The sequence below is a fragment of the Clarias gariepinus genome, chromosome 2 (assembly GCF_024256425.1).
Source record: "Clarias gariepinus isolate MV-2021 ecotype Netherlands chromosome 2, CGAR_prim_01v2, whole genome shotgun sequence".
In the NCBI taxonomy this organism is placed as follows: domain Eukaryota; kingdom Metazoa; phylum Chordata; class Actinopteri; order Siluriformes; family Clariidae; genus Clarias; species Clarias gariepinus.
This window is the reverse complement of record NC_071101.1, coordinates 42,567,421-42,583,082: the sequence shown is the minus strand read 5'-3', so window position 1 is coordinate 42,583,082 and position 15,662 is coordinate 42,567,421. Positions and strand designations below refer to the sequence as shown.

The 15,662-nt window shown below is 40.5% G+C and overlaps 11 non-coding genes across 11 annotated transcripts; all 11 read left to right on the top strand.

Annotated features, from left to right (window-relative positions):
- Window positions 1-999: 999 nt before the first annotated feature.
- LOC128518185 (U6 spliceosomal RNA) lies at window positions 1,000-1,106 on the top strand. Its single transcript, XR_008357643.1, has one exon. It is a non-coding gene; the product is annotated as a U6 spliceosomal RNA (small nuclear RNA).
- A 1,332-nt stretch (window positions 1,107-2,438) lies between these two features.
- LOC128518184 (U6 spliceosomal RNA) lies at window positions 2,439-2,545 on the top strand. Its single transcript, XR_008357642.1, has one exon. It is a non-coding gene; the product is annotated as a U6 spliceosomal RNA (small nuclear RNA).
- A 1,333-nt stretch (window positions 2,546-3,878) lies between these two features.
- On the top strand, window positions 3,879-3,985 carry LOC128518183 (U6 spliceosomal RNA). Its single transcript, XR_008357641.1, has one exon. It is a non-coding gene; the product is annotated as a U6 spliceosomal RNA (small nuclear RNA).
- Window positions 3,986-5,374: 1,389 nt separating this feature from the next.
- On the top strand, window positions 5,375-5,481 carry LOC128518182 (U6 spliceosomal RNA). Its single transcript, XR_008357640.1, has one exon. It is a non-coding gene; the product is annotated as a U6 spliceosomal RNA (small nuclear RNA).
- A 1,142-nt stretch (window positions 5,482-6,623) lies between these two features.
- On the top strand, window positions 6,624-6,730 carry LOC128518181 (U6 spliceosomal RNA). Its single transcript, XR_008357639.1, has one exon. It is a non-coding gene; the product is annotated as a U6 spliceosomal RNA (small nuclear RNA).
- Window positions 6,731-8,063: 1,333 nt separating this feature from the next.
- On the top strand, window positions 8,064-8,170 carry LOC128518180 (U6 spliceosomal RNA). The gene has a single exon (XR_008357638.1). It is a non-coding gene; the product is annotated as a U6 spliceosomal RNA (small nuclear RNA).
- A 1,333-nt stretch (window positions 8,171-9,503) lies between these two features.
- Window positions 9,504-9,610, top strand: LOC128518179 (U6 spliceosomal RNA). The gene has a single exon (XR_008357637.1). It is a non-coding gene; the product is annotated as a U6 spliceosomal RNA (small nuclear RNA).
- A 1,389-nt stretch (window positions 9,611-10,999) lies between these two features.
- LOC128518144 (U6 spliceosomal RNA) lies at window positions 11,000-11,106 on the top strand. Its single transcript, XR_008357604.1, has one exon. It is a non-coding gene; the product is annotated as a U6 spliceosomal RNA (small nuclear RNA).
- A 1,143-nt stretch (window positions 11,107-12,249) lies between these two features.
- LOC128518177 (U6 spliceosomal RNA) lies at window positions 12,250-12,356 on the top strand. Its single transcript, XR_008357636.1, has one exon. It is a non-coding gene; the product is annotated as a U6 spliceosomal RNA (small nuclear RNA).
- A 1,335-nt stretch (window positions 12,357-13,691) lies between these two features.
- LOC128518175 (U6 spliceosomal RNA) lies at window positions 13,692-13,798 on the top strand. Its single transcript, XR_008357634.1, has one exon. It is a non-coding gene; the product is annotated as a U6 spliceosomal RNA (small nuclear RNA).
- A 1,333-nt stretch (window positions 13,799-15,131) lies between these two features.
- Window positions 15,132-15,238, top strand: LOC128518198 (U6 spliceosomal RNA). Its single transcript, XR_008357656.1, has one exon. It is a non-coding gene; the product is annotated as a U6 spliceosomal RNA (small nuclear RNA).
- The last annotated feature ends 424 nt before the right edge of the window (window positions 15,239-15,662 follow it).

The window sequence follows — 15,662 nt, the reverse complement described above, 5'->3', positions numbered from 1 at the left end:
AGACATAACCTCTTGGAGTGGATTTGTGAATTTTAGCATCCCCTAGAGGTACATTTAGACATAACCTCTTGGAGTGCATTAGGTTATGTACCCACACCCATGTACAAAGTTTGTACAAACATTGTTGCCAAAGATTTGCCCCAGTTACTGATTGTTGACTTTAATATCTATTTTTTGTCATCAACAAGCATTTCTTTATGTTACTAATCAAAGAAACTTACTGTGTGATTTAAATTATTTCCACAACATTAAATATTATTAAACATTGCAGTTGATGATGAGCCTCCGTGACAGGCTAACAATATAACTTCAAAGGTGACGCTGCCTACTGCCTTCCCTTACAAACACATGCCAAAAGTAAAGGATTCCCAACGGCCAAACCCCAGCCACTGGAGGCAGTGCCAGAAGCAAACTCAGATAAAATATAAGAGTTGCATCCGAAAGGGCATCCGGCATAAAACCTGTGCCAAAATTGTGTGCAGATTGGATGGTCTGCTGTGGCGACCCCTTGATAGAAACGGAAAAATGACAGTTCTGTTACCCTTTGGTAAATCACAAAGATGTAACAGTGATGCAGAAAAGCATTGTTAGCTTTACCAAATTTGTTATAGGCTATCAACTAATGAGTAATAATTACTGAAGGGTTATGTACACATGCAGAGCCATGGGGTGGGGGAAGGGTGTGACCATGAGAACAAAGGACAGAGTACTTGATCACACAGTGGACAAATTAGAACGCCAGCACGTGCCTGATTCTCCATACTCCCAGCATGCACCTCTGCAGTCTGAGACATTAAATAAAAAAAGTTAAACATTTTATAGTGTTTAATGGTTTACTGGGGCAATAAGCATGCCTGTAAAGATTGTGTAACATGGTTGTATTCAGATCGGTGCTGCAAATCTACGGGGAAAACCTATGTGGGTCTATTCTACTCGCCATGAACAGTACATGTGGAAAGGGCCCTCCACACTTATAGGGGCCCGTGACAAGCCGAGTTCGTGGGTGCTACGGCCCCGCATATACTAAAATTGGAACGATACAGAGAAGATTAGCATGGCCCCTGCGCAAGGATGACACGCAAAATCGTGAAGCGTTACCATATTTTTAATCACTTGTAGAAATAACCCTAATTAAATCTCCTAAACCCCTAAAAACACTTCCAAACCCTAAGAAAAATGCATTTTAACCAGTTAGAAACAACTAGAATCCAAGCCACTCTGACTTCAATTTACTGTGTTGAAAGAAGACCATAGGGACCCGACATTACATTTTATGCCAGTACAACAAGCCATTGCTGAGATATTGCCTCAAATTGTGGAATTTCAAATTCGTTTTAGGAAATTTGGAGAAAGAAGAATCAGGATTTGATGTCGATTGGTTTAAAAGGTATGAGCAATTTTACTCATTTGTGAATTATAGCACCCCCTAGAGGTACATTTAGACATAGCCTCTTGGAGTGGATTTGTGAATTTTAGCATCCCCTAGAGGTACATTTAGACATAACCTCTTGGAGTGCATTAGGTTATGTACCCACACCCATGTACAAAGTTTGTACAAACATTGTTGCCAAAGATTTGCCCCAGTTACTGATTGTTGACTTTAATATCTATTTTTTGTCATCAACAAGCATTTCTTTATGTTACTAATCAGAGAAACTTACTGTGTGATTTAAATTATTTCCACAACATTAAATATTATTCAACATTGCAGTTGATGATGAGCCTCCGTGACAGGCTAACAATATAACTTCAAAGGTGACGCTGCCTACTGCCTTCCCTTACAAACACATGCCAAAAGTAAAGGATTCCCAACGGCCAAACCCCAGCCACTGGAGGCAGTGCGAGAAGCAAACTCAGATAAAATAGGAGAGTTGCATCCGAAAGGGCATCCGGCATAAAACCTGTGCCAAAGTTGTGTGCAGATTGGATGGTCTGCTGTGGCGACCCCTCGATAGAAACGGAAAAATGACAGTTCTGTTACCCTTTGGAAATCACAAAGATATAACAGTGATGCAGAAAAGCATTGTTAGCTTTACCAAATTTGTTATAGGCTATCAACTAATGAGTAATAATTACTGAAGGGTTATGTACACATGCAGAGCCACGGGGTGGGGGAAGGGTGTGACCATGAGAACAAAGGACAGAGTACTTGATCACACAGTGGACAAATTAGAACGCCAGCACGTGCCTGATTCTCCATACTCCCAGCATGCACCTCTGCAGTCTGAGACATTAAATAAAAAAAGTTAAACATTTTATAGTGTTTAATGGTTTACTGGGGCAATAAGCATGCCTGTAAAGATTGTGTAACATGGTTGTATTCAGATCGGTGCTGCAAATCTACGGGGAAAACCTATGTGGGTCTATTCTACTCGCCATGAACAGTACATGTGGAAAGGGCCCTCCACACTTATAGGGGCCCGTGACAAGCCGAGTTCGTGGGTGCTACGGCCCCGCATATACTAAAATTGGAACGATACAGAGAAGATTAGCATGGCCCCTGCGCAAGGATGACACGCAAAATCGTGAAGCGTTACCATATTTTTAATCACTTGTAGAAATAACCCTAATTAAATCTCCTAAACCCCTAAAAACACTTCCAAACCCTAAGAAAAATGCATTTTAACCAGTTAGAAACAACTAGAATCCAAGCCACTCTGACTTCAATTTACTGTGTTGAAAGAAGACCATAGGGACCCGACATTACATTTTATGCCAGTACAACAAGCCATTGCTGAGATATTGCCTCAAATTGTGGAATTTCAAATTCGTTTTAGGAAATTTGGAGAAAGAAGAATCAGGATTTGATGTCGATTGGTTTAAAAGGTATGAGCAATTTTACTCATTTGGGAATTATAGCACCCCCTAGAGGTACATTTAGACATAGCCTCTTGGAGTGGATTTGTGAATTTTAGCATCCCCTAGAGGTACATTTAGACATAACCTCTTGGAGTGCATTAGGTTATGTACCCACACCCATGTACAAAGTTTGTACAAACATTGTTGCCAAAGATTTGCCCCAGTTACTGATTGTTGACTTTAATATCTATTTTTTGTCATCAACAAGCATTTCTTTATGTTACTAATCAGAGAAACTTACTGTGTGATTTAAATTATTTCCACAACATTAAATATTATTAAACATTGCAGTTGATGATGAGCCTCCGTGGCAGGCTAACAATATAACTTCAAAGGTGACGCTGCCTACTGCCTTCCCTTACAAACACATGCCAAAAGTAAAGGATTCCCAACGGCCAAACCCCAGCCACTGGAGGCAGTGCCAGAAGCAAACTCAGATAAAATATAAGAGTTGCATCCGAAAGGGCATCCGGCATAAAACCTGTGCCAAAGTTGTGTGCAGATTGGATGGTCTGCTGTGGCGACCCCTTGATAGAAACAGAAAAATGACAGTTCTGTTACCCTTTGGTAAATCACAAAGATGTAACAGTGATGCAGAAAAGCATTGTTAGCTTTACCAAATTTGTTATAGGCTATCAACTAATGAGTAATAATTACTAAAGGGTTATGTACACATGCAGAGCCATGGGGTGGGGGAAGGGTGTGACCATGAGAACAAAGGACAGAGTACTTGATCACACAGTGGACAAATTAAAACGCCAGCACGTGCCTGATTCTCCATACTCCCAGCATGCACCTCTGCAGTCTGAGACATTAAATAAAAAAAGTTAAACATTTTATAGTGTTTAATGGTTTACTGGGGCAATAAGCATGCCTGTAAAGATTGTGTAACATGGTTGTATTCAGATCGGTGCTGCAAATCTACGGGGAAAACCTATGTGGGTCTATTCTACTCGCCATGAACAGTACATGTGGAAAGGGCCCTCCACACTTATAGGGGCCCGTGACAAGCCGAGTTCGTGGGTGCTACGGCCCCGCATATACTAAAATTGGAACGATACAGAGAAGATTAGCATGGCCCCTGCGCAAGGATGACACGCAAAATCGTGAAGCGTTACCATATTTTTAATCACTTGTAGAAATAACCCTAATTAAATCTCCTAAACCCCTAAAAACACTTCCAAACCCTAAGAAAAATGCATTTTAACCAGTTAGAAACAACTAGAATCCAAGCCACTCTGACTTCAATTTACTGTGTTGAAAGAAGACCATAGGGACCCGACATTACATTTTATGCCAGTACAACAAGCCATTGCTGAGATATTGCCTCAAATTGTGGAATTTCAAATTCGTTTTAGGAAATTTGGAGAAAGAAGAATCAGGATTTGATGTCGATTGGTTTAAAAGGTATGAGCAATTTTACTCATTTGTGAATTATAGCACCCCCTAGAGGTACATTTAGACATAGCCTCTTGGAGTGGATTTGTGAATTTTAGCATCCCCTAGAGGTACATTTAGACATAACCTCTTGGAGTGGATTTGTGAATTTTAGCATCCCCTAGAGGTACATTTAGACATAACCTCTTGGAGTGCATTAGGTTATGTACCCACACCCATGTACAAAGTTTGTACAAACATTGTTGCCAAAGATTTGCCCCAGTTACTGATTGTTGACTTTAATATCTATTTTTTGTCATCAACAAGCATTTCTTTATGTTACTAATCAGAGAAACTTACTGTGTGATTTAAATTATTTCCACAACATTAAATATTATTAAACATTGCAGTTGATGATGAGCCTCCGTGACAGGCTAACAATATAACTTCAAAGGTGACGCTGCCTACTGCCTTCCCTTACAAACACATGCCAAAAGTAAAGGATTCCCAACGGCCAAACCCCAGCCACTGGAGGCAGTGCCAGGAGCAAACTCAGATAAAATAGGAGAGTTGCATCCGAAAGGGCATCCGGCATAAAACCTGTGCCAAAGTTGTGTGCAGATTGGATGGTCTGCTGTGGCGACCCCTCGATAGAAACGGAAAAATGACAGTTCTGTTACCCTTTTGTAAATCACAAAGATATAACAGTGATGCAGAAAAGCATTGTTAGCTTTACCAAATTTGTTATAGGCTATCAACTAATGAGTAATAATTACTGAAGGGTTATGTACACATGCAGAGCCACGGGGTGGGGGAAGGGTGTGACCATGAGAACAAAGGACAGAGTACTTGATCACACAGTGGACAAATTAGAACGCCAGCACGTGCCTGATTCTCCATACTCCCAGCATGCACCTCTGCAGTCTGAGACATTAAATCAAAAAAGTTAAACATTTTATAGTGTTTAATGGTTTACTGGGGCAATAAGCATGCCTGTAAAGATTGTGTAACATGGTTGTATTCAGATCGGTGCTGCAAATCTACGGGGAAAACCTATGTGGGTCTATTCTACTCGCCATGAACAGTACATGTGGAAAGGGCCCTCCACACTTATAGGGGCCCGTGACAAGCCGAGTTCGTGGGTGCTACGGCCCCGCATATACTAAAATTGGAACGATACAGAGAAGATTAGCATGGCCCCTGCGCAAGGATGACACGCAAAATCGTGAAGCGTTACCATATTTTTAATCACTTGTAGGAATAACCCTAATTAAAATTCGTTTTAAGAAAATTTGGAGAAAGAAGAATCAGGATTTGATGTCGATTGGTTTAAAAGGTATGAGCAATTTTACTCATTTGTGAATTATAGCACCCCTAGAGGTACATTTAGACATAACCTCTTGGAGTGGATTTGTGAATTTTAGCATCCCCTAGAGGTACATTTAGACATAACCTCTTGGAGTGCATTAGGTTATGTACCCACACCCATGTACAAAGTTTGTACAAACATTGTTGCCAAAGATTTGCCCCAGTTACTGATTGTTGACTTTAATATCTATTTTTTGTCATCAACAAGCATTTCTTTATGTTACTAATCAAAGAAACTTACTGTGTGATTTAAATTATTTCCACAACATTAAATATTATTAAACATTGCAGTTGATGATGAGCCTCCGTGACAGGCTAACAATATAACTTCAAAGGTGACGCTGCCTACTGCCTTCCCTTACAAACACATGCCAAAAGTAAAGGATTCCCAACGGCCAAACCCCAGCCACTGGAGGCAGTGCCAGAAGCAAACTCAGATAAAATATAAGAGTTGCATCCGAAAGGGCATCCGGCATAAAACCTGTGCCAAAGTTGTGTGCAGATTGGATGGTCTGCTGTGGCGACCCCTTGATAGAAACGGAAAAATGACAGTTCTGTTACCCTTTGGTAAATCACAAAGATGTAACAGTGATGCAGAAAAGCATTGTTAGCTTTACCAAATTTGTTATAGGCTATCAACTAATGAGTAATAATTACTGAAGGGTTATGTACACATGCAGAGCCATGGGGTGGGGGAAGGGTGTGACCATGAGAACAAAGGACAGAGTACTTGATCACACAGTGGACAAATTAGAACGCCAGCACGTGCCTGATTCTCCATACTCCCAGCATGCACCTCTGCAGTCTGAGACATTAAATAAAAAAAGTTAAACATTTTATAGTGTTTAATGGTTTACTGGGGCAATAAGCATGCCTGTAAAGATTGTGTAACATGGTTGTATTCAGATCGGTGCTGCAAATCTACGGGGAAAACCTATGTGGGTCTATTCTACTCGCCATGAACAGTACATGTGGAAAGGGCCCTCCACACTTATAGGGGCCCGTGACAAGCCGAGTTCGTGGGTGCTACGGCCCCGCATATACTAAAATTGGAACGATACAGAGAAGATTAGCATGGCCCCTGCGCAAGGATGACACGCAAAATCGTGAAGCGTTACCATATTTTTAATCACTTGTAGAAATAACCCTAATTAAATCTCCTAAACCCCTAAAAACACTTCCAAACCCTAAGAAAAATGCATTTTAACCAGTTAGAAACAACTAGAATCCAAGCCACTCTGACTTCAATTTACTGTGTTGAAAGAAGACCATAGGGACCCGACATTACATTTTATGCCAGTACAACAAGCCATTGCTGAGATATTGCCTCAAATTGTGGAATTTCAAATTCGTTTTAGGAAATTTGGAGAAAGAAGAATCAGGATTTGATGTCGATTGGTTTAAAAGGTATGAGCAATTTTACTCATTTGTGAATTATAGCACCCCCTAGAGGTACATTTAGACATAGCCTCTTGGAGTGGATTTGTGAATTTTAGCATCCCCTAGAGGTACATTTAGACATAACCTCTTGGAGTGCATTAGGTTATGTACCCACACCCATGTACAAAGTTTGTACAAACATTGTTGCCAAAGATTTGCCCCAGTTACTGATTGTTGACTTTAATATCTATTTTTTGTCATCAACAAGCATTTCTTTATGTTACTAATCAGAGAAACTTACTGTGTGATTTAAATTATTTCCACAACATTAAATATTATTCAACATTGCAGTTGATGATGAGCCTCCGTGACAGGCTAACAATATAACTTCAAAGGTGACGCTGCCTACTGCCTTCCCTTACAAACACATGCCAAAAGTAAAGGATTCCCAACGGCCAAACCCCAGCCACTGGAGGCAGTGCGAGAAGCAAACTCAGATAAAATAGGAGAGTTGCATCCGAAAGGGCATCCGGCATAAAACCTGTGCCAAAGTTGTGTGCAGATTGGATGGTCTGCTGTGGCGACCCCTCGATAGAAACGGAAAAATGACAGTTCTGTTACCCTTTTGTAAATCACAAAGATATAACAGTGATGCAGAAAAGCATTGTTAGCTTTACCAAATTTGTTATAGGCTATCAACTAATGAGTAATAATTACTGAAGGGTTATGTACACATGCAGAGCCATGGGGTGGGGGAAGGGTGTGACCATGAGAACAAAGGACAGAGTACTTGATCACACAGTGGACAAATTAAAACGCCAGCACGTGCCTGATTCTCCATACTCCCAGCATGCACCTCTGCAGTCTGAGACATTAAATAAAAAAAGTTAAACATTTTATAGTGTTTAATGGTTTACTGGGGCAATAAGCATGCCTGTAAAGATTGTGTAACATGGTTGTATTCAGATCGGTGCTGCAAATCTACGGGGAAAACCTATGTGGGTCTATTCTACTCGCCATGAACAGTACATGTGGAAAGGGCCCTCCACACTTATAGGGGCCCGTGACAAGCCGAGTTCGTGGGTGCTACGGCCCCGCATATACTAAAATTGGAACGATACAGAGAAGATTAGCATGGCCCCTGCGCAAGGATGACACGCAAAATCGTGAAGCGTTACCATATTTTTAATCACTTGTAGAAATAACCCTAATTAAATCTCCTAAACCCCTAAAAACACTTCCAAACCCTAAGAAAAATGCATTTTAACCAGTTAGAAACAACTAGAATCCAAGCCACTCTGACTTCAATTTACTGTGTTGAAAGAAGACCATAGGGACCCGACATTACATTTTATGCCAGTACAACAAGCCATTGCTGAGATATTGCCTCAAATTGTGGAATTTCAAATTCGTTTTAGGAAATTTGGAGAAAGAAGAATCAGGATTTGATGTCGATTGGTTTAAAAGGTATGAGCAATTTTACTCATTTGTGAATTATAGCACCCCCTAGAGGTACATTTAGACATAGCCTCTTGGAGTGGATTTGTGAATTTTAGCATCCCCTAGAGGTACATTTAGACATAACCTCTTGGAGTGCATTAGGTTATGTACCCACACCCATGTACAAAGTTTGTACAAACATTGTTGCCAAAGATTTGCCCCAGTTACTGATTGTTGACTTTAATATCTATTTTTTGTCATCAACAAGCATTTCTTTATGTTACTAATCAGAGAAACTTACTGTGTGATTTAAATTATTTCCACAACATTAAATATTATTCAACATTGCAGTTGATGATGAGCCTCCGTGACAGGCTAACAATATAACTTCAAAGGTGACGCTGCCTACTGCCTTCCCTTACAAACACATGCCAAAAGTAAAGGATTCCCAACGGCCAAACCCCAGCCACTGGAGGCAGTGCGAGAAGCAAACTCAGATAAAATAGGAGAGTTGCATCCGAAAGGGCATCCGGCATAAAACCTGTGCCAAAGTTGTGTGCAGATTGGATGGTCTGCTGTGGCGACCCCTCGATAGAAACGGAAAAATGACAGTTCTGTTACCCTTTTGTAAATCACAAAGATATAACAGTGATGCAGAAAAGCATTGTTAGCTTTACCAAATTTGTTATAGGCTATCAACTAATGAGTAATAATTACTGAAGGGTTATGTACACATGCAGAGCCATGGGGTGGGGGAAGGGTGTGACCATGAGAACAAAGGACAGAGTACTTGATCACACAGTGGACAAATTAAAACGCCAGCACGTGCCTGATTCTCCATACTCCCAGCATGCACCTCTGCAGTCTGAGACATTAAATAAAAAAAGTTAAACATTTTATAGTGTTTAATGGTTTACTGGGGCAATAAGCATGCCTGTAAAGATTGTGTAACATGGTTGTATTCAGATCGGTGCTGCAAATCTACGGGGAAAACCTATGTGGGTCTATTCTACTCGCCATGAACAGTACATGTGGAAAGGGCCCTCCACACTTATAGGGGCCCGTGACAAGCCGAGTTCGTGGGTGCTACGGCCCCGCATATACTAAAATTGGAACGATACAGAGAAGATTAGCATGGCCCCTGCGCAAGGATGACACGCAAAATCGTGAAGCGTTACCATATTTTTAATCACTTGTAGAAATAACCCTAATTAAATCTCCTAAACCCCTAAAAACACTTCCAAACCCTAAGAAAAATGCATTTTAACCAGTTAGAAACAACTAGAATCCAAACCACTCTGACTTCAATTTACTGTGTTGAAAGAAGACCATAGGGACCCGACATTACATTTTATGCCAGTACAACAAGCCATTGCTGAGATATTGCCTCAAATTGTGGAATTTCAAATTCGTTTTAGGAAATTTGGAGAAAGAAGAATCAGGATTTGATGTCGATTGGTTTAAAAGGTATGAGCAATTTTACTCATTTGTGAATTATAGCACCCCCTAGAGGTACATTTAGACATAGCCTCTTGGAGTGGATTTGTGAATTTTAGCATCCCCTAGAGGTACATTTAGACATAACCTCTTGGAGTGGATTTGTGAATTTTAGCATCCCCTAGAGGTACATTTATACATAACCTCTTGGAGTGCATTAGGTTATGTACCCACACCCATGTACAAAGTTTGTACAAACATTTTTGCCAAAGATTTGCCCCAGTTACTGATTGTTGACTTTAATATCTATTTTTTGTCATCAACAAGCATTTCTTTATGTTACTAATCAGAGAAACTTACTGTGTGATTTAAATTATTTCCACAACATTAAATATTATTAAACATTGCAGTTGATGATGAGCCTCCGTGACAGGCTAACAATATAACTTCAAAGGTGACGCTGCCTACTGCCTTCCCTTACAAACACATGCCAAAAGTAAAGGATTCCCAACGGCCAAACCCCAGCCACTGGAGGCAGTGCCAGGAGCAAACTCAGATAAAATAGGAGAGTTGCATCCGAAAGGGCATCCGGCATAAAACCTGTGCCAAAGTTGTGTGCAGATTGGATGGTCTGCTGTGGCGACCCCTCGATAGAAACGGAAAAATGACAGTTCTGTTACCCTTTTGTAAATCACAAAGATATAACAGTGATGCAGAAAAGCATTGTTAGCTTTACCAAATTTGTTATAGGCTATCAACTAATGAGTAATAATTACTGAAGGGTTATGTACACATGCAGAGCCACGGGGTGGGGGAAGGGTGTGACCATGAGAACAAAGGACAGAGTACTTGATCACACAGTGGACAAATTAGAACGCCAGCACGTGCCTGATTCTCCATACTCCCAGCATGCACCTCTGCAGTCTGAGACATTAAATAAAAAAAGTTAAACATTTTATAGTGTTTAATGGTTTACTGGGGCAATAAGCATGCCTGTAAAGATTGTGTAACATGGTTGTATTCAGATCGGTGCTGCAAATCTACGGGGAAAACCTATGTGGGTCTATTCTACTCGCCATGAACAGTACATGTGGAAAGGGCCCTCCACACTTATAGGGGCCCGTGACAAGCCGAGTTCGTGGGTTCTACGGCCCCGCATATACTAAAATTGGAACGATACAGAGAAGATTAGCATGGCCCCTGCGCAAGGATGACACGCAAAATCGTGAAGCGTTACCATATTTTTAATCACTTGTAGGAATAACCCTAATTAAAATTCGTTTTAAGAAAATTTGGAGAAAGAAGAATCAGGATTTGATGTCGATTGGTTTAAAAGGTATGAGCAATTTTACTCATTTGGGAATTATAGCACCCCCTAGAGGTACATTTAGACATAGCCTCTTGGAGTGGATTTGTGAATTTTAGCATCCCCTAGAGGTACATTTAGACATAACCTCTTGGAGTGCATTAGGTTATGTACCCACACCCATGTACAAAGTTTGTACAAACATTGTTGCCAAAGATTTGCCCCAGTTACTGATTGTTGACTTTAATATCTATTTTTTGTCATCAACAAGCATTTCTTTATGTTACTAATCAGAGAAACTTACTGTGTGATTTAAATTATTTCCACAACATTAAATATTATTAAACATTGCAGTTGATGATGAGCCTCCGTGGCAGGCTAACAATATAACTTCAAAGGTGACGCTGCCTACTGCCTTCCCTTACAAACACATGCCAAAAGTAAAGGATTCCCAACGGCCAAACCCCAGCCACTGGACGCAGTGCCAGAAGCAAACTCAGATAAAATATAAGAGTTGCATCCGAAAGGGCATCCGGCATAAAACCTGTGCCAAAGTTGTGTGCAGATTGGATGGTCTGCTGTGGCGACCCCTTGATAGAAACAGAAAAATGACAGTTCTGTTACCCTTTGGTAAATCACAAAGATGTAACAGTGATGCAGAAAAGCATTGTTAGCTTTACCAAATTTGTTATAGGCTATCAACTAATGAGTAATAATTACTAAAGGGTTATGTACACATGCAGAGCCATGGGGTGGGGGAAGGGTGTGACCATGAGAACAAAGGACAGAGTACTTGATCACACAGTGGACAAATTAAAACGCCAGCACGTGCCTGATTCTCCATACTCCCAGCATGCACCTCTGCAGTCTGATACATTAAATAAAAAAAGTTAAACATTTTATAGTGTTTAATGGTTTACTGGGGCAATAAGCATGCCTGTAAAGATTGTGTAACATGGTTGTATTCAGATCGGTGCTGCAAATCTACGGGGAAAACTTATGTGGCTCTATTCTACTCGCCATGAACAGTACATGTGGAAAGGGCCCTCCACACTTATAGGGGCCCGTGACAAGCCGAGTTCGTGGGTGCTACGGCCCCGCATATACTAAAATTGGAACGATACAGAGAAGATTAGCATGGCCCCTGCGCAAGGATGACACGCAAAATCGTGAAGCGTTACCATATTTTTAATCACTTGTAGAAATAACCCTAATTAAATCTACTAAACCCCTAAAAACACTTCCAAACCCTAAGAAAAATGCATTTTAACCAGTTAGAAACAACTAGAATCCAAGCCACTCTGACTTCAATTTACTGTGTTGAAAGAAGACCATAGGGACCCGACATTACATTTTATGCCAGTACAACAAGCCATTGCTGAGATATTGCCTCAAATTGTGGAATTTCAAATTCGTTTTTTAGGAAATTTGGAGAAAGAAGAATCAAGATTTGATGTGGATTGGTTTAAAAGGTATGAGCAATTTTACTCATTTGTGAATTATAGCACCCCCTAGAGGTACATTTAGACATAACCTCTTGGAGTGGATTTGTGAATTTTAGCATCCCCTAGAGGTACATTTAGACATAACCTCTTGGAGTGCATTAGGTTATGTACCCACACCCATGTACAAAGTTTGTACAAACATTGTTGCCAAAGATTTGCCCCAGTTACTAATTGTTGACTTTAATATCTATTTTTTGTCATCAACAAGCATTTCTTTATGTTACTAATCAAAGAAACTTACTGTGTGATTTAAATTATTTTCACAACATTAAATATTATTAAACATTGCAGTTGATGATGAGCCTCCGTGACAGGCTAACAATATAACTTCAAAGGTGACGCTGCCTACTGCCTTCCCTTACAAACACATGCCAAAAGTAAAGGATTCCCAACGGCCAAACCCCAGCCACTGGAGGCAGTGCCATAAGCAAACTCAGATAAAATATAAGAGTTGCATCCGAAAGGGCATCCGGCATAAAACCTGTGCCAAAGTTGTGTGCAGATTGGATGGTCTGCTGTGGCGACCCCGTGATAGAAACAGAAAAATGACAGTTCTGTTACCCTTTTGTAAATCACAAAGATATAACAGTGATGCAGAAAAGCATTGTTAGCTTTACCAAATTTGTTATAGGCTATCAACTAATGAGTAATAATCACTGAAGGGTTATGTACACATGCAGAGCCATGGGGTGGGGGAAGGGTGTGACCATGAGAACAAAGGACAGAGTACTTAATCACACAGTGGACAAATTAGAACGCCAGCACGTGCCTGATTCTCCATACTCCCAGCATGCACCTCTGCAGTCTGAGACATTAAATAAAAAAAGTTAAACATTTTATAGTGTTTAATGGTTTACTGGGGCAATAAGCATGCCTGTAAAGATTGTGTAACATGGTTGTATTCAGATCGGTGCTGCAAATCTACGGGGAAAACCTATGTGGGTCTATTCTACTCGCCATGAACAGTACATGTGGAAAGGGCCCTCCACACTTATAGGGGCCCGTGACAAGCCGAGTTCGTGGGTGCTACGGCCCCGCATATACTAAAATTGGAACGATACAGAGAAGATTAGCATGGCCCCTGCGCAAGGATGACACGCAAAATCGTGAAGCGTTACCATATTTTTAATCACTTGTAGAAATAACCCTAATTAAATCTACTAAACCCCTAAAAACACTTCCAAACCCTAAGAAAAATGCATTTTAACCAGTTAGAAACAACTAGAATCCAAGCCACTCTGACTTCAATTTACTGTGTTGAAAGAAGACCATAGGGACCCGACATTACATTTTATGCCAGTACAACAAGCCATTGCTGAGATATTGCCTCAAATTGTGGAATTTCAAATTCGTTTTAGGAAATTTGGAGAAAGAAGAATCAGGATTTGATGTGGATTGGTTTAAAAGGTATGAGCAATTTTACTCATTTGTGAATTATAGCACCCCCTAGAGGTACATTTAGACATAACCTCTTGGAGTGGATTTGTGAATTTTAGCATCCCCTAGAGGTACATTTAGACATAACCTCTTGGAGTGCATTAGGTTATGTACCCACACCCATGTACAAAGTTTGTACAAACATTGTTGCCAAAGATTTGCCCCAGTTACTGATTGTTGACTTTAATATCTATTTTTTGTCATCAACAAGCATTTCTTTATGTTACTAATCAGAGAAACTTACTGTGTGATTTAAATTATTTCCACAACATTAAATATTATTAAACATTGCAGTTGATGATGAGCCTCCGTGACAGGCTAACAATATAACTTCAAAGGTGACGCTGCCTACTGCCTTCCCTTACAAACACATGCCAAAAGTAAAGGATTCCCAACGGCCAAACCCCAGCCACTGGCGGCAGTGCCAGAAGCAAACTCAGATAAAATAGGAGAGTTGAATCCGAAAGGGCATCCGGCATAAAACCTGTGCCAAAGTTGTGTGCAGATTGGATGGTCTGCTGTGGCGACCCCTCGATAGAAACGGAAAAATGACAGTTCTGTTACCCTTTTGTAAATCACAAAGATATAACAGTGATGCAGAAAAGCATTGTTAGCTTTACCAAATTTGTTATAGGCTATCAACTAATGAGTAATAAATACTGAAGGGTTATGTACACATGCAGAGCCACGGGGTGGGGGAAGGGTGTGACCATGAGAACAAAGGACAGAGTACTTGATCACACAGTGGACAAATTAGAACGCCAGCACGTGCCTGATTCTCCATACTCCCAGCATGCACCTCTGCAGTCTGATACATTAAATAAAAAAAGTTAAACATTTTATAGTGTTTAATGGTTTACTGGGGCAATAAGCATGCCTGTAAAGATTGTGTAACATGGTTGTATTCAGATCGGTGCTGCAAATCTACGGGGAAAACCTATGTGGCTCTAATCTACTCGCCATGAACAGTACATGTGGAAAGGGCCCTCCACACTTATAGGGGCCCGTGACAAGCCGAGTTCGTGGGTGCTACGGCCCCGCATGTACTAAAATTGGAACGATACCGAGAAGATTAGCATGGCCCCTGCGCAAGGATGACACGCAAAATCGTGAAGCGTTACCATATTTTTAATCACTTGTAGAAATAACCCTAATTAAATCTACTAAACGCCTAAAAACACTTCCAAACCCTAAGAAAAATGCATTTTAACCAGTTAGAAACAACTAGAATCCAAGCCACTCTGACTTCAATTTACTGTGTTGAAAGAAGACCATAGGGACCCGACATTACATTTTATGCCAGTACAACAAGCCATTGCTGAGATATTGCCTCAAATTGTGGAATTTCAAATTCGTTTTAGGAAATTTGGAGAAAGAAGAATCAGGATTTGATGTCGATTGGTTTAAAAGGTATGAGCAATTTTACTCATTTGTGAATTATAGCACCCCCTAGAGGTACATTTAGACATAACCTCTTGGAGTGGATTTGTGAATTTTAGCATCCCCTAGTGGTACATTTAGACATAACCTCTTGGAGTGCATTAGGTTATGTA